We start from the raw sequence: 18669 nt of genomic DNA, 5'->3' as shown, positions 1-18669 counted from the left end.
TATACTTGGGATATATAATTATTTTTTATATATTACATATAATATTATATATACTATCTAAATGTTTTATTATTTTTAAAATTAAAATATTTAATATTTTAAATATTTAAAAAATTATTTAAATAAATAATAAATATATATTTCCCAAAGATTTTTGAAAGCCTGTAAGCCTTAGTACTGGGACAATATACCCAGTGTATAAAATGGGTCTGTCTTTCCTTACAGGTGGAATTTGTAGAGACAGAATTTTCAGACTTGAATTGACAAGCTATTGTCAAGAGAAAAAGGCATAAACATCTTGAGCTACTGTTTAAGGAAAACGCAGTAACAGTAACCACATCTAGTCAGAAGATACTGGGGCTAAATAATTCTAATGTGGTGGGCTGTTCATAAAGCCTACAACCCTGAAGAGATCAGTGTATCTTAGGACCCAGAGGGTTTGGCAGTGAAACTCACTGAGGTTCCTGGAGCACCACCTGCTGTTAGAGTGGACAGGTGCACCCTGTCAAGATGGTATTGGAAGTTCCCATCATAGGGGCCCCCACCATTCCAAGCACATGTCAGTGAGAGAAAAAAATATAAAGAGAAGAATGTAAAAGACATAGCCAGTGGTGGTTACAATAAATTCACTTTATCATTCTTTTAAAAACTATACATATGTTTTATGCACTCTTCTGTACCTCTCCTTGGATCAGAAATGGAACAGAAGCAGAGAGCCATATAGCAAAAGCCAAAGTCCTGATGGACTTCTTCCAGTTTAGAAGCAGGTAGAGACCACCCAAAGTATGGCTTCTGTGAAGGTAGTGAAGAATAGATGCTCTCCGTGAAAGCCAGGTGCCTAGGAGGCAACTTAACCAAGCAGCTGGCAGACATGTTGGCAGGATTTTTACTATCACTGTGAGGCAGAAGCCCAGAGCTCCGATACGTCAGCTGGCCTCCCTTCTCATAGATGCCATGCACTTTCATCAGGTAGACCACACGCTGATGGTCAGTTACTGATCTCTACTTATAGATTTCGCTGGCTCCCAACTCCCCAACCAGGCCCGTCTACAAATCATTTTTTACGGTTGCTTGATGGCACCTGTCTTACCCTGGGTCCCCATTAATTGTGCCCATTAACGTGGTCTGACAGACCATGTTACAAACCAGTCTCCAGAGCCAGTGTTTAACCCAGGTATGCCCAGGGCCTCACTACTCCCTGCCCTCTCTCCCTATCTCTCTGACTTGACCATATACTCCAGACTCCAAAATCCTCTCTGCCCTTCCTCTGTGGTTTTGACAAGCTGTTAGGATTTCTTCTTTCCCTGGATTCTGTGTACAGATAATCTCATCCATTATGTGTTGATTTTTATGAGTAACGCTGTCTTGAAGTTTTGAGAATAATTTACTTTACCTTCAAATGTACTGACCTTTTTAAAAAACAACTCTGATTCATAGTTGTATGTATTTTCCACTCAGTGTCTACCTCTCTGAAATTCATCCAAAGAATGTTCCATGAGAACCTGTTTATGTGCCAGGCACTGGGTTAAGGGTCCTGGGATATGATAGTGAGCAGTTGTGCCCCTGCTCTCATGGAGACTGGAGACCAGTAGGGAAGATGGATCTTAATCAAATAATTACACTCGTGAATATGTAATTTAAAATGGAGGTAATTACTCTTAAGAAGCATGGTTAATGAAAACTTAAAGAGACCTGCCCAAGATAGGGGCGTCTCATGGGAAACTTCCCTAGGAAATGCCATTGGAACAGTGATCACTGGGTGAGTGGAGCGGAAAGGTTGGGGGAAGCTGGGAGGTTAATGCAGCTGCAGGCAGAGAGGGATGGACCGGGAGAAGGGTCAAGATGAGGCAGAGGCAGGCAGGGGCCAAGGGAAGGGTTTTGAGTGTTAGCCTAATAAGAGCAAAAGGTTTTTAGCAAGGGGAGGGTGACACAATCAGGCTGGGGTGCTGAAACCATCGTTCTGGTTAGAGCACGGAGAATGGAGATTTTGTGGGGAGGGTGACTTGGCTAGTGTGGTGGCAGTGGAGGAGAGAAGGGGCTGCTTCCTTGGAGGTAAAACCCATCAGGGCATGGTGAATGTTTAACAGGGGTGGCAAAAGAGTGGAAGATTTCAGTGATGAAACCAAGCTTAGAGGCTTACATAAACTCCTATTAACTGAATTCGTGTTTACATTCAATTGCAATCACTTTTAAGAAGACCGAAATGCTCGCTCTTGTGTATTTTACGACAGGCCTAACGAGAACAGCTGCATTCAGTGTGAGAGGGTTGCCCATCCTTATGAACCCCAGAAATGACCACAGTGGTGGCTTCTGGAAGAAGATGACCTGCCCAAGTTCAGGTCCATGGGAGGACAACATGCTTGACGATCTTACCATCAGAATCCCTCTAACAGGCTTCGTAGTAGGGGGAGAGGCTGTCTCTAAAACCAAACCACCAGCCAGAGTGGGCTGACCTTAGACTGAGAGACTTACAGTAAATGAGAGAATTCTGGGAATTCAACCCCAAGAATGTTGGCCTCCTTCCCCACTTGTGACTGTCTTTTGAACTTTAGGGTTTGGCAGTCATTCAAACCAAATAACTCTGGGGTGCAAAAGCAACGGAGTCCAAAACAATCTCTGGCTCATTGTTTCAGCTTAGATGTCTTTATCGGGCAGGTCTCTGAAACCTTGCCCTTTTCTCTTCTCAGTTACAACAGATTCTCTGGTCTAATGAGAATCTGCATGAACATATTTTTCTCGATATGCTTTTCTATAACAAGGCGTTTGGTTGCTTCACTGGGACAGGATTTCTAAGATTTCAAACTTGAGTCTCTGGTCCTAAGTATCCTGGTGGCACCACTTGGATGTTCCTAATTAAAGTCACTTGTTAAAGTGAGTGGGCTCTTTTGGAACATCCTGTCAGATTCTACTACTCAAGGGTCAGAGACCCTCAGGCTCCTGGCCTCCCAGCTTCGCAGAGGGGCAGTGGGGAGAGCAGTGTGTATCCTGGGACGAACCCTGAAGGCTCCCAAGCAGGAAGCATGGCCAGTGAACTCCGAACTGGGCCATTACATTCAATTACACATTATGAAAGGGGAAGGAATGAGGAAAACAAATTAATGCTTAATAACGATTGCATCCAACGCACATCTAACTCCGAAATCTCATAGTTGAGATCTATGCGCACCTGAGCCCTGACCGTCATCAAACCCCTACTTCATTATTAACAGCTGCGATTCTCAACCTGCTCTTTGCATCATGGAGGTAGAGGTGTGGGAGATGAGGGTTTCAACAAACAAAGGTCTTTGGTAATGATCTCAATCACTGCCGCATGATAGGTGAGTCACCCAACTCCATTTGTACCTTACCTGATCCTATAAGGCAAGCTATTGGCCACTTCAGTTCTGTTCTGTCATCTGTTCTACCTGTCCAGCACATTCTTCCCCCCAACAAGGCACTCACCTGTGTTTCCTGTTGGAACCCAGGCCCTATTTCCTGTCAATGACCTGCTTGGCCAGTGCCTACACCTCCCACTGGGGATTATGGGCAGCTACCTAGATCCTCATAGGCAATCTATGAAGTAGGAACTAATGTGTTCCCCATTTTACACTTGGAGAAATTAATGCCCAGAAAGGTTAAGTTCTCCGTATAAGACCACCCAGCTCTGGATTTTACTGCTTTTGATTCTATCATCCAAAGAGTCCATTATTCTAATTTCAGCTGTTAAAAGAGCAAAAATTATTACCCACTTACTTGGATGGTGAGATAGAGATGCAAATTTAGTGAGACTAGTATAAATAAGACGAGTCATTGGGAGCCACTGAATAAATTGTGGGTATATTACCCCCAAGTTTTTTGTATTAATTCTGGCTGCCATGACAACATACTGTAGACGGAGTGACTTAAACAATAGAAATTTGTTTACTCACAGTTTTGGAAGTTGGAAGTCTGAGATCACGGTGCCAGCAAGGTCGGGTTCAGGTGAGACCCTCTTCTTGGCTAGATCACACGGTGGACCTCATGCTTCTCTTATAACTATACCAATCTTATACTATCAGGGCCCCACCCTTATGACCTTAGGTAACCTTAATTATCTCCTAATGGGTTCTATCTCCAAATATAGTCACATTAGGGATTAGAGCTTCACTTTAGAAATTTGGGGGGACACAAGTCAGTCTATAACATGTTTCTAGAGAAATCACTAAATCTTGAAAAGAACACAAGGGTCATCTTTTTATTTGCACATTCCTTCCCAATAAATCATTTCTCTGCTCAGTCTCCTTTCCTGAGGTAGGGAGGAGGGAGGGGCACCTTTTACCCTCAGGCTCCAGGAAAGCTTATCCAAACAGACTTTAATTGTTCCTTTCAAAGGTTTTTCCTGCCCTTAGGTTGGTTATCACACAAATGCCTCAGGGATTCCCAGAGAAAGCTCCCCAAATTCTAAGAATCTGGCTTCTACCTTGGATTCAACGCTCTGTTGAATCCCGGCCAATCTTTCCATATTAAGGAAAGGTAAACACTAATGGGGGGGGGAGCTTTTCTTATCCCCAGAGCCATTTTACACTAAAGAGAATGCTGGAAAACAATCCCAAGTGCAGGCCTGAAGGTTCATCCCAGTGACAGCAATGGCCTCCAGAAGCATACTCCACTGTGTGAGGTCAAAGGGTTAGCTTCTCTCAGGAGAGATCAGAACTTCCCAGTTTTGGCCTAAGAGGCTTTTCTTATTAAGTTGTTAGAAGTTATTAGAATCTGGGCTCACTGAGAAAAAAAATCTTAAGAGGTCCTTAATCTACTGCTTTCTAGAAGCTTAAAGTGCAGCTATGTCAGCAGGGCCCTCCTGTGAAAGGAAAGTTAGAACATTTTAGATCGTGAGGGACTTGAGTCACAGTTAGGTCAATCACAGTTAGGAATTTTCTAGAACGAGCTGGGCAGTTTCTCAGAGATCTGCACCATCAGGATGGGGTGAAGGGTGAGAACCTGTAGCAAGGAAGCTCCGTGGTCCGTCCACTTCAGGGCGTCCACTTTGGCTTCAGTTGGCAGACCAGAGGGTAAATCTTATCTCTGCTGCTCACCACTCTGTTACCAAGCTACCCTGTTAGACCCTCATTTTCCTCAGCACAACCCTGAGTGGGAGTGTTTCCTTAAATTTTTTTGAGGGACCTCCTTAATTTTGGACCATAGGTGCCTCACCCTCATTCTGCTCTGGATACTAGTATCTGAATCACAGGCATTTGTGAAGATGAAATTACATAATGTGTGCAAAGTGCCTGGCACAGGTGTGCATTCACTAAATGTTATGTTTCCTTTCTTGTCCTCCTTCTTAAAACATCATTTTAGGAGGGACTATCCCCTTACCTATCACCTTACATCTGAATAATGATAACCAACATTTATTTAGCTCTTAGGTGCTGAGCATTGCGTTAACAATAATGATCATCTATTGTGTTTTTTCTATATGTCAGGTGCTTTATGTGCATTACTCTCAATAATCCACTCAATAAGCTTATGAGGTATAGGTTATTATCACCTCCAGTTTACAGATGAGGTATCTGAAGTGAGAGATTAAATAATTTGTTTAAGGTCTATCAAAATTAGAGACTAAGACTGTTCTTGAAAGGGGAGTGAGAAGAATGAAAGAGTGAAATGTTTTCTTAACCTTCTTTGGCAAAAACAGTTGCACCTTTACCTCCCAAGCGAATCCCTGTATTATGCCGTGGGATAGGTAGACATACTCTTATTTTACAGAGGAGCTCAAAGGGGTGAAATTTCTAGTGTAGGGGCACCTAAAATTTCTCAGCAGGTGGCTACGTGTCCATGTGTGTTTTCCACTGATGACAGTGGTATTTTCAGGTCTGTGGGTTCATGAATATTTTACCAGTCTCAACCACAGTCAAGGGCTGATTTTCTGCTCATACTTATCTTTCTTGGGTCAGGAATTCTTCATGGTGGCATAGATTCAGGTATGTATTATTCTGGATTTGTGGTTCTGTATGTATTTAATATGTTTTGTTTTTACAGCTGTGTAACAGTTATAAGCATAAGCAGTTTATACACAATTCCATGTTAGTATATATTTAAGTAGCATTCAAATAAAATTAATTTTAGTAAGTCTAGAGGGCTACAAGATATTTCCCTTTAAATGTACAAAACCACAAACCCCAAATAATTAAGAATGACATTATTTAAAGATGTTTTGTTAAACAAGTGATTTGCCACTAGTAACGTGATAATGATGCTGATGGTGAAACTTGAGGTTGCTAAAGGATGATTTTGAAAGAAGTTAAAATTGTGACTCATGCAAATATAAAATGAATGTGTGTCAATGATTTTACTGAATTCATCAATTAATGAGGGAAACGGGAAGATATAAAGACCGGTGTAGAAAGTGTTTGAGAAGTTATGTACTTCTCAGTAATTTAGTAAAGGAATATTAGGATACAATTGCTGGGTTACATTCAAAACTGGTTAATGTCCTCTAAGGCAACAGATTAAAACCTTTGGAGTTACCTTTTCTACTGAGCAAAAATAATTTCTACTAGGCAAAAATCTATAAGCTAACAAATAATTTCTCTAAGTCTGGGAACTTTAATAAACAATGACTCCAATTAAGTACTTTACCCTAGTTCAGTGGTTCTAAATCTGGCCCATGAGACCCCTCGGTAATCCGGGAGAAGCTTCATCATCATCATCATAATACTAAGACATTATCTTTTTCACTGTGTTAACACTTGCACTGATGGTGCAAACGAAATGGTGGGTAGAACTGCTGTCACTTTTACACAAATCAAGGCAGTGGTGGCACCAAATAGAACTAGTAGCCCCTGTATTCTTCATCACCATGCACTCATGGGAAAAAAAAAAAAAAGCTTGTTTCACTTAAGAATGTCCTTGATGAAGCTGTAAAAATTATTTCCATTAAATCTTGACCACTGAGTATAAATCTGTTTAATATTCGGTGTGATAAAATGGAAAATATATATGGGACATTCAAAATGCATCATGAACTCCTGAATTATAATGTAACCAAATTTTGAAAAGTTCATCAATGTGGTTCTAGATTCTACCTTGCAACTGATGTTTAAGAAACTACCATTTGTCAAATTTTAGTGCACTATCCAAGAAGAACACCCACAATTATCTGAAATGTCTATTAAAATACTCTTCCTTTTTTCCAACAACGTGTATGTGTGAGGTCACATTTTCTTCAAATGTGTCAATGTCCGGGAGGGGGAAATTTCCGACACCCCCCCCACCCCTCTTGATTTTTGTGGCTGGACTAATAATAAAGTCGACACAAGACAGGTTAAGAGGAACTTCCCTGGTGGTGCAGTGGTTAAGAATTCACCTGCCAATGCAGGGGACACGGGTTCGTAGCCCTGGTCCGGGAAGATCCCACATGCCGCGGAACAACTAAGCCCGTGCACCACAACTACTGAGCCTGTGCTCTAGAGCCCGCGAGACACAACTACTAAGCCCAAGTGCCACAACTACTGAAGCCCGCACGCCTAGAGCCCGTGCTCTGCAACAAGAGAAACCACCGCAATGAGAAGCCCGCGCACCGCAATGAAGAGTAGCCCCTGCTCTCCGCAACTAGAGAAAGACCATGTGCAGCAACGAAGACCCAACTCGACCATAAATAAATAAATTTTTTTTAAAAAGACAGATTAAGAGGAGAAAAAGAAACAATTCATGTGCACAGAGGTCCCATAAAATGGGAACAAAGAGGTGGTCAAAGCAGGCGGCTTTTATACTTTTTAGACAAAGAGACAATATATTTGTGAGGAATTGACAGGACAAAGAAACTTAGTTTTTGGGTGCTCAATTAGTAAAGAATAGCAACAGAATTTGGGCTTGAGGTAGTAAATTAAAGAAACAACAAGGTTTGTTTATACAGGCTTCTCAGCCCCAGTTCCCTGTCTGGTAATAAGGGTGTCCTTCTGCCTCCAGATGCAGGGAGTACACCCTTCACAGGACAGATTTATTTCCTGCTTTCAGTGAAGCAGAAAAGAGTGTCCCTCTTGCACTGGCCATTTCCTAATTCAAAACAATCAATATGCCATTGTGGCATAATTTGGGGCGCCCCGCCCTGATCCCAACATAAACCAAAACAATATATCAAAATGGGTTGAATACATAAGCAGACATAAGAATTTAGCTTTTATTTAGCCAGACATCAAATGGATTTGCAAAAATGTAAAATAATGCTACTCTTCTCACTAAAGTTTTGTTTTGCAAAATATATTTTCATTAAAAATGTTGGCTATGTTAATATATAATGGGTTTATTATTGTCATTTCAAAATGAATTAGTAAATAAATTTCTCAGTTTTATTTTCTAATACATAAATATTGATAGATACAACCCACACAAACAAAAGCTCCTTGGGATTCTCAATAATTTTAAAGATGTAAATAGATCCTGAAACAAAAAAGGTCATCTTTGGACAGGCTGTCATCCCTGTATGACACCTTTTTTGTATATCTTTTCTTGACAGCATTCTTCTGTATTTGGCTATATGCCTATACCCCAGGGGCTGGGTGATAACTTTGCATACCCACCAGTTTTCTGGTTGAATGACTGGGTAAGTGGTCGTCATACAGTGTTTTGTGATGTCCTTTGGTCTCTACTTGTTTACATATTAAATCTATATCTATTCTTTTTTCCTCTAGTTCTGACAATTCAAATAGCATTACTTGGTCCCAATCCTATCTAAACACAGTGCCCGTGTAGAAGCTGAAACTGTGTTATGGTACTCAGTGGCTATACAGATGAGGTGCTGAGCAGATGACCCAGAATCTGCAAACATTAATCTTATTTCAAATAGGCATCAAGTGAGAAGATAAAATGTGTAAGTCCTTACAGAACACTCACAGATGCCTTGAGGGTGAGTCTGCAGGTCCCAGGTGGAGAAGCCTGACAGCGGCCCAGTGTCACTGGAAATCCTGCTGTTCTTACCACCTATCGTGTGGTTACTGAGTAGCTTCTTAAGAGCTGTACCTAAATACCGTCTTAAGAGTTATTCTTCTTATTTCTATGTTTTGGGGGCTCAGTCTGAAATGTCTTCTTCTCAGCTTCTTTCATCACTGAAAAACCAAAGATCTAAGTCCAGGTCCACCATTAGTTCTTCCTCCCAAAGTCTCCATCAGGCCCTTCGTTAAGCCTTGTTTCCCTCTCACAGATGCCTCCTTGCTCTGGGTACAGAGGTCCTGAGTCATCTGCCTTCAGCTGTCCCACACTCTGCCTTAACCATCTTGTCATTAGGATCTCCAACAGGGCATTGTGTGCTTCTCCCAGGTTCTGGAAACACTGGTGTCTTACAAGACAAATCCAGGCAGCAGATAGTATCTTCATTTAGTACTCTGTCCAAAACCCAAGAAGGTGAGAGAGCGAGTTGGTACCCAACCTCCCTTTCAGAGGATGAGAACAGCCAGACCTGCCCTGGAACCCACATCACAGCCAGGCCTGTAATGTGTAGTAGAGTGGATAGTCCTGAAATTGTTTACAGGTACTTACCGGAACTCAGCCATCGAGAGTTTCAGTTTTGCTGAACTTTTAAACCAGTAATACAAATTGCAAATATTCTAGAAGGACTATTAGACTGGCAACATGAAAGTCAATTGGAATCCAACTGCTAGTGTCTAGAACTAGTCAGAAGGAATGTTCAGGCAAACAGAATCTGGTGTGATGTTTTTAGCTGCTGAGAGGGAGCCAGGCCTCTTAGCTTTGCTGTTTGGGTCAGTTCCCAAGGGAACTTGAGTGGAAAAAGCCCCCTCTAGTTTTCTCAGTTTTATGTTGCTCATTTGCTAGATGCCTTGCCTGAAAGAAGTGATGTGAAACTTGTGAACCAGAATCTTGGAAATGACTCTGGCAGTCTCAGATGGGAGAGACACTTTCAATAATGAAAGCTTTTTCTCCTAAAAAAAAAAAATCGGATATCCTTTTCAGTATTTCACAATCTGGTTCAGATACTCAATAAAATGCACAAAAAATGACTTGAGACTTAATTTTGATAATTTCAAAATCAGTAGCAAAATATAAAGGAAAATGCTTTACTAAGTAAAAAAATTTTTAATTGTTAAAAATGTTAATGTAAGCAAAGGTTGATTTTAGACATTTGGGGATGCTTAATTGTTCCCCATCCTGGCTTGTCCTTTACATAGCTAACTTTTTTTCTGGTAAGAAGGTAGACTGGGGCCTTCCCTGGTGGCGCAGTGGTTAAGAATCTGCCTGCCAATGTAGGGGACATGGGTTCGAGCCCCGGTCCAGGAAGATCCCACATGCCGCGAAGCAACTAAGCCCGTGTGCCACAACTACAGAGACTCCGCTCTAGAGCCCGTGAGCCACAAGTACTGAAGCCCATGAGCCTAGAGCCCATGCTCAGCAATGAGAAGCCCGCGCACTGCAACGAAGAGTAGCCCCTGCTCGCCACGACTAGAGAAAGCCCGCATGCAGCAACTAAGACCCAACGCAGCCAAAAATAAATAAATACATAAATTTTAAAATCTTTTTTTTTTGGAAGGTTCATGTCTAAATCATCAAATTTATTGCTCAAGGAGATTCCCAAATAGATACAGCCAAGCATTTCCTTAATAAAACCAATGTGCTGAATTCATTTCTGGACCAAATTTCACTCTCTCTGGGAAATCAACTTCTTTCCTCAAACTCTGAAACACTGTTTGATAAACTGTCTATGCTTTCAGTTTTTTTTTAACATCTTTATTGGAGAATAATTGCTTTACAATGGTGTGTTAGTTTCTGCTTTATAACAAAGTGAATCAGTTATACATATACATATGTTCCCATATCTCTTCCCTCTTGTGTCTCCCACCCTCCCTATCCCACCCCTCTAGGTGATCGCAAACCACCTAGCTGATCTCCCTGTGCTATGCGGCTACTTCCCACTAGCTAACTATTTTACGTTTGGTAGTGTATATATGTCCATGCCACTCTCACACTTTGTCACAGCTTACCCTTCCCCCTTCCCATATCCTCAAGTCCATGCTCTAGTAGGTCTGTGTCTTTATTGCCGTCTTACCCTTAGGTTCTTCATGACCTTTTTTTAAATTTTTATTTTTTTCTTAAATACCATATATATGTGTTAGCATACGGTATTTGTTTTTCTCTTTCTGACTTACTTCACTCTGTATGACAGACTCTAGGTCCATCCACCTCACTACAAATAACTCAATTTCGTTTCTTTTTATGGCTGAGTAATATTCCATTGTATATATGTGCCAAATTGCCACATCTTCTTTATCCATTCATCTGTTGACGGACATTTAGGTTGCTTCCATGTCCTGGCTATTGTAAATGGAGCTGCAATGAACATTTTGGTTCATGACTCTTTTTGAATTATGGTTTTCTCAGGGTATATGCCCAGTAGTGGGATTGCTGGGTCGTATGGTAGTTCTATTTGTAGTTTTTTAAGGAACCTCCATACTGTTCTCCATAGTGGCTGTAACAATTTACATATGGTCACCTTATCTTTGATAAAGGAGGCAAGAATATACAGTGGAGAAAAGACAGCCTCTTCAATAAGTGGTGCTGGGAAAACTGGACAGCTACATGTAAAAGAATGAAATTAGAACACCCCCTAACACCATACACAAAAATAAACTCAAAATGGATTAAAGACCTAAATGTAAGGCCAGACACTATCAAACTCTTAGAGGAAAACATAGGCAGAACACTCCATGACATAAATCACAGCAAGATCCTTTTTGACCCACCTCCTAGAGAAATGGAAATGAAAACAAAAATAAACAAATGGGACCTAATGAAACTTCAAAGCTTTTGCACAGCAAAGGAAACCATAAACAAGACCAAAAGACAACCCTCAGAATGGGAGAAAATATTTGCAAATGAAGCAACTGACAAAGGGTTAATCTCCAAAATTTACAAGCAGCTCATGCAGCTCAATAACAAAAAAACAAACAACCCAATCCAAAAATGGGCAGAAGACCTAAACAGACATTTCTCCAAAGAAGATATACAGATTGCCAACAAACACATGAAAGAATGCTCAACATCGTTAATCATTAGAGAAATGCAAATCAAAACTACAATGAGATATCATCTCACACCGGTCAGACAGGCCATCATCAAAAAATCTAGAAAAAACTTTTTAAAAAGAAAAAAAAAGAAGGTAGACTGTGGGACTTTCCTGGTGGTCCAGTGGTTAAGAATCCGCCCCTGCAATGCAGGGACGTGGGTTCAATCACTTGTTGGGAAACTAAGATCCCATATGCCATGGGGCAACTAAGCCCACGTGCTCTAGATCCTGCGTGTCACAACTAGAGGGCCCATGCGCCGCAACTACTGAGCCCGCGCACCACAACTAGAGAGAAGCCTGCGGGCCGCAATGAAAGATCCCGCACGCTGCAATGAAGATCCCACGTGCTGCAACTAAGACCCAATGCAGCCAAATAAATAAATATTTTTAAAAAGAAGGTAGATTGTAGAGGGAAAAGATCTTATTTCATCTTAAAAGCAATTGTATGAAGCAGATATTATGGTTGTCTTTGTTTTACCGATGAAGACAGATTCCAAGAAGCAAGGTCTTGCCCTCCAGGTTGCATGGCTCAGAAGCATCTCTGCACTCTCTTATTGGAGCCCTTCTACTTCTGCTAAGGGCTTACCCTTCCTGCACTTGAAATTGAAAGGTTGAAATTCTCTTACCTGGGCCACAGAAGGGGTCTGGGGAAGACAGTGGTGAAGATCTTGATGTTGGGGAGAAGCCTTGGCTGGAAAATGTGTGAACAGCAGGTGGCAGCAGTGTCATTGGAGTTTGTGGTTGTCCCCTACAGTCCTTGGAAAGCAAGGTCAACAAGCACCAATTAAGATGCTGATCCTAATGCCTGACCTCTGATCTCTGACCTGCCTCCCACCCCTCATCTACCTCCTGCTGAGCCAGGTGAACTGTCTGACTTCTAGTAGGGTGCTTCCCTTTCTCTCCCTGAGGAACTCAAAGGGGAGATTGGGAAAGATGACCCAGAAGTCATTTACAATGGAAACACTCCCACTGAGATCATTAATATCATGTACAGTTGTGTGAACTTGGCATGTTACCCTCTCTGTTCCTTGATATGCTTTTCTGTAAAATGAGGATAATAATGGCCACCTGCCTTGAAGGCTCATTGAGCTGACTGAAGGAACATAATATATACAGAGCCTTAGAACAGCACAGTGAATATAACACATGCTCCTCATTCATATTATTCTTTTTTTTTTTTTTTTGGCGGTACGCGGGCCTCTCACTGTTGTGGCCTCTCCCGTTGCAGAGCACAGGCTCCAGATGCGCAGGCTCAGCGGCCATGGCTCACGGGACCAGCCGCTCCGCGGCATGTGGGATCTTCCCAGACCGGGGCACGAACCCGTGTCCCCTGCATCGGCAGGCAGACTCTCAACCACTGCGCCACCAGGGAAGCCCCATATTATTCTTTATAGAGGGCTGTATCATTGCAGTGGGCTCTCATACATCAACATCTCACTCCATCCTTCCTCCATATTTTGAGATGCAGATATTACACATTTAACAGAGAAGGACTCTTAGGTTGAGCCAGAGGAAGTAATATTAGCATGAGATGAGGAAGCCAGATTCCTTGGGGGTGTGGGACCACATGCAAGTTACTTAATGCTTTGGAGCCTCAGTTTCTTTTTCTGTAAAATGGTGATAATATTACCTATCTTGGGTGTTGGTTGTGAGGACTAAATAAAACAACATATACGAAGCCCTCTGGTATAGTTCCTCTTATGTAGTTACACTTAAAATCATTAAAAGGATGTCTTAAAACATATAGAAAAGTGTTGAAATAAAATTCACGCTTTAAGGCAAGACAAGAAAAATTTAAACAAAACTTTTTCTCTGCCCTTTGGCTTCCTCTCTCCCCTCTAGTGTGCATTGTGCACCTGCATTATGTGTTAACCAGGCTTCCCCAACAGCAGAAATACCTGCTCAACCATAAAGATCAATTTTTCTCCTTCTGGTGCCATCCATGTAACTCCTTAGAAGATAACATTCCTTTCTCAATCCTGTAAGGGGTCACAATGACCCACCACTCACCTTGTATGTGCAGACATCTTTGGTGAACTTTATGTACCATGTCAATATATCATCACTTAATGCAGAACAGACTGGTTAGACTACCTGGGGAGATACTGGGCCTCAGTTAATGGAAGTTCTCAGCTTAAATACTTACTTATGATCTTATTAATGTTACCAGCTATATTATTTGTATTTTGCCTATTTTACAAGATTATTTCTTGCATTATCAAATATGTGACTGAGCCTTGGATAAAATTAATGATGATTAGGTGACTTGAAATGATTGGCCAAATATATAGTTCTATATGATCAAGGACTGTAATGGTGTATCTCTTTATGGGAAGAAGCAACAAGAAGGAACCATTTCCTGGACCATAACAGACTTTGGGCTACTGTTCACAGGGCCTGGTCCAGTAATAGCACATTGAGTGGACTATCAATGAAATCCTCACCTAACCTGGGAATGAGCACTTCTAGCACCGTGGGACAAATTGGTCACCAAATGCCTCCCAAACCTTGGTTGAAATTAAGACCAAAAGGGAAGTGATTGTAAAATAAAGAATGTTGCCCACCATCTAGTTCTACAAGAATCAAGTCATTAGTCTCTGCAGTTGCTGACGTACAGTACACCCGAGAAAGGAATTCAGAGTGAAGATCTGGAATGAGGCACTCTGTACTCTGGGAAATCTGGCAGAACAGGCCTTTAGATAGTTAGATATTTTAAGGAAATTTTTTTTTTTTTTTTTTTTTTTGCGGTACGCGGGCCTCTCACTGTTGTGGTCTCTCCCGTTGCGGAGCACAGGCTCCGGATGCGCAGGCTCAGCGGCCATGGCTCACGGGCCCAGCCGCTCTGCGGCATGTGGGATCTTCCTGGATCGGGGCACAAACCCGTGTCCCCTGCATCGGCAGGCAGACTCTCAACCACTGCGCCACCAGGGAAGCCCAGGAAAAATTTTTTATGACCTGGATTCTTGCATCTTCCCATACTTAGAAAAGTACTACAATCATCAACTAAGCTGTTTCTCGTGACTAGCAGCAACCTTCTACTGAGATGTGTGCTCGATTGCACATACCCTCTTCCCCAAAATCACATTACTGACCTCTCCCTTACCTCTTCAGAGCAGTTTCTCAGCGTAGCCGGCTGTCTCCTGGGCTATAGTCCTCAGCTTGGCTCGAATAAAATTTTCCCTTTCTTTCTTAGATTGACCATTGATTCTTTGTACTGACAAAAGTTATAAGGAAGGCAAATAAAGTTACTCACGATCCCACCGCCCAGAAATAACCCCGTTAGTATCATGATGTGTTTTTTCTTCCCCCAGTGCTTGTACATAAAATGGCTGAGATCACATCACATATGTACAAGTAAGCTGTCCCGAAGAAAGTGGCAGAGCTGGGCTGACACCCCGGGCAGGCTGGGTCCAGGTCCAGGCCTTCCTACGTAGCCATTTCCCTGCACTGCCCCTATAAAGTTCAAGCTTATATCATTTCAAGAAACTGACAAAAAAAATATTTAAATGTTTCAAGTTTGAAAATAAAGCACGTAAAGAAACCAGAGGTAGCCAAAATAATCCTATCGTATAGCTAAAGGCTGGAGTTTTGCCTGGAAAAGTAGTATTTCATGTGGAAAAAATGTTAATTTCTACTATGTCTGTGTAGCCAATATTTTAATTGTTAAAACGTTACTGCTCAAGCTCATAAAATGAGTAAATTTGGTAAAACTAGTAAACTAGTCAGTTGACAAAGTGGTTAAATCGACAAATGGAGTGAGTTGATTATGCTGCAGGTGGAGTTTTGGGGGGTGCTGATTTTTGGCAAATTGGCTGGCGTTTATTGGAGATGGAGTGTTGCTTAATATATATACTTGTTGAGTGAATGAATACATGAATAAATGAATGAATGAATTCTGCCATAAAAGAAATAATCTTCCCCTCTAAAATTCAACGGCTGTACTGCATTTTAGGAGCCTTGAGGGTTGCCTGAGACAGAAATTCTGGTTCTGGGATCGCACGTACTCACTGAGTGCATACTCCTACTCCAAATACTCACTCATGGCCTAACTGGCGGCTTAGTGGGAGCCGGTGCTTCCTGTGGGCTCGGAGCTCAAGCCCACACACCGTGAGCTTGGAGTCAGAAGAATGAGGTTCCAATCTCGATCGGCTCATCCATTACTAGCCCCAGAACACTGGCCAGTCAGTTCACTCCCAAACTGTTTCCTCACCTGTAAAATGGGCATAATTCTGACACCTGCCCCACCTTGTTCAGCATCACAGGGTGCGGGGAAGTACTAGATGAATGTTAGTTCACGGCTGTGAAAACGATTAGACTTCAGGGTCTGAAGGGACCCTGGTGTGATGGAGGTAGCCCTGGGAAGGGGCGGGGTGTCCTTGGGGAAGGAGGGCCACTCCTCCCCTTCGCTCTTTGGCTGCTTCTTTCTGATCACTGACACCCATGATAGAGAGACACACAGACCCATTAAGCCGCCTTCCCCGGGTCACCTGCCATGAGAAGCAAACACCAGGGGCCTTACAGCCAGCGCCTCCTCACTGCTACTTCAGGGCTGAGGTCCTCTGCCCAGAGCCACTGGTGGTGGGGTGATGGGGGGCCTGGGTTCTCCCATGGTTACCCCTGGGGCTCCTCAGGCTGGCTTCCTCCCTCTCCACCACTCACAGCTCTGCACCCAGCCTGAGAGGCTTCCAGTGGGGTATCAACTGCTCCCACCTCTGTGGCCTCACTGCAAGAAACATGCAGGCAAAGAAACCTGGCTGCGGAGGGCTGGGGCAGGGAGAGAACACAGCTGGGTGTGACGAGAAAGGGCGTGGCACAACAGGAGCCGGGGAAAAGGACCAAGACAAAAAATGAATGGGGGGAGAGAGAAGTCTGGAGAGCACTTTTTATTTCTCCCCCCTTTTCTCAAGTGTAAGAGTGAAATCATTAAGGGGGAAAAAAGGAGATGGCAATCAGTGTCGGCTTTTAGTGCTTGAGTGGGTGACAGTACATTCCAGCTGCCACCAGGACACCTACCACCGCTAAGCGATGGTACACGTCAGCCAGTCCAGGCCAGAGGCCCCCCACTGGCTCCTTGCCTCATACCCAGGTCTCCTGACATGTGTAGGCTCCCTGCCACCAGCCAAGTAGTAATTTATCACCTGCTCATTCTGGGTCACTTTCTCCTCCATGAGTTACTTTAGCCCTAGTGGAGACTTAATATAACAGTTCACTACACTTGTAAGGTGCTTCTTCCTTCCAGAGAGCTTTATGCTCGCCATATCTAAAAGCTCATCTATCTGGATAAAGAAGAGGTGATACACACACACACACACACACACACACACACACACATACACACACACAGGAATACTACTCAGCCATAAAAAAGAATGAAATGTTGCCATGTGCAGCAACATAGATGGACTTGGAGGGCATTATGCTCAGTGTCAGACAAAGAAAGACAAATACTGTATGATATCACTTATATGTGGAATCTAAAAAATGCAACAAATGAATGAATATGACAGAAAAGAAGCAGATTCACAGATATAGATAACAAGCTACTGGTTACCAGTGTGGAGGAGGGGCATTAAAGGGATCAGGGAGTGAGAGGTACAAACTACTGGGTGTTAAGACAGGCTACAAGGATGTATTGTACAACATGGGGAATATGGCCAATATTTTGTAAATGGAGGGTAACCTTTCAAAATTGTATAAAAAATAAAAAAATTTTAAAATGATTTAAAAATGCGTAACACATTGTATATAAAAGATAAAAAATTAAAATACAAATAAAAGCTTTTACATCTGACTAGCCCTTCAGGGTTGAAAGGACTTGTGTACAGATGGACTCTGAATTGGAAGGCTCTGAGTTCACCTAATGCAGTTATTATCTGACATCAGCTGAGGCCCCCATCTCACTCCTCATAGATCTTGTTCAACTTGGCCTACACCCCAATTCCAGGGCCTATGACCAGGGCTGGTTTCAGATCATAACAAGCCCAGGGCCTTTTAATTATGGAGTCCACATTCCACATCATATCAAACACATTAGCATATACCCACATTTCACATGAAATATAACATTTTTTTGCTGTGGAAAAAATCAAAAGGGTTTTCTTAATTTTGCTTTTGAAATTATTTAGCTACCAGTTATTCACTGACTATATATGACTGACCATGATTTGTGGGCTGTCATCACACACACACAGGAAATTTTACAGAGTGAGAGAATCAAACCGTATCTTCCTTTTCAAATGTAAATAATTTATAAACACTAAATTGAAAAATGAATGAAGTTGACATAATTTTATGTCTTATGGATGCTTCATTAAAATGTATTACTTTCAATTTTATACTTTTTGTGTTTTAGATCCATTAATTATTTTCCTCATCTCACATGTTTTCACAGGCTTTTGAAAAAGCTGGTCTGCAAGAGGCCCTGTGCCAGGGGGGCCTGCTGGCCAGATGGCCCTGACTGCTGTTGCTAAAAGCCCTTCCCAAGACTCTGACCCGTCCCTCACCTCACTTCTGGCATCTTCTGATTCTTTGCTCTTGCGTATCTGCTCATGTTTCGGTTTCAGCTGGTATTGAAACTGGTCACGGAGCTCAGCTCCTTCGTTGTTTCCTACAAAATATCCAACCACACTGAACATTTC

Source organism: Mesoplodon bidens (genome assembly GCF_964165515.1).
Source record: "Mesoplodon bidens genome assembly, chromosome: 3".
In the NCBI taxonomy this organism is placed as follows: domain Eukaryota; kingdom Metazoa; phylum Chordata; class Mammalia; order Artiodactyla; family Ziphiidae; genus Mesoplodon; species Mesoplodon bidens.
The sequence above is the reverse complement of the archived record's forward strand: the minus strand, read 5'-3'. Positions refer to the sequence as shown.